Raw genomic sequence first — 438 nt, forward strand, 5'->3', positions numbered from 1 at the left:
ATAAAATTGCTGCCTTCATGGCTAAAGCTAAACTAAATATGTATTGCTGCCTTCATGGCTAAAGCTAAACTAGATATGTATTGCTGCCTTCATAGCTAAACTTAAACTATATCTACTACTTCTTTAGCGCATTTTTCACTCCCTGTATCTCCAATTCTAAAAGTTGCTCCTTAACTTTGGTCTTGTGCCGCAATAATTGTTCCGTTACCAAATTATGTCTTTTTGTCTCGGCAACTAAGTTCCCTAGTATGGAGCGCATACCCTCAACGTTGTTGTTGAGACTGCTCATTGTTTTTTGCATTTTTTTTAAATTATTTGCTACATCTTCCATTTTTCTTTTTTGACTTTTTAAATTACATACGACGTTGTCGTAATATTTTTTTTGCATATCCAACTGAGTTTTAAGGAGCGTCAATTGGGTTCTCCTTTGTGGCACTC

Source organism: Rhagoletis pomonella, unplaced genomic scaffold (genome assembly GCF_013731165.1).
Source record: "Rhagoletis pomonella isolate Grant_MI unplaced genomic scaffold, Rhpom_1.0 Rhpom_scaffold_00010, whole genome shotgun sequence".
Classification (NCBI taxonomy): domain Eukaryota; kingdom Metazoa; phylum Arthropoda; class Insecta; order Diptera; family Tephritidae; genus Rhagoletis; species Rhagoletis pomonella.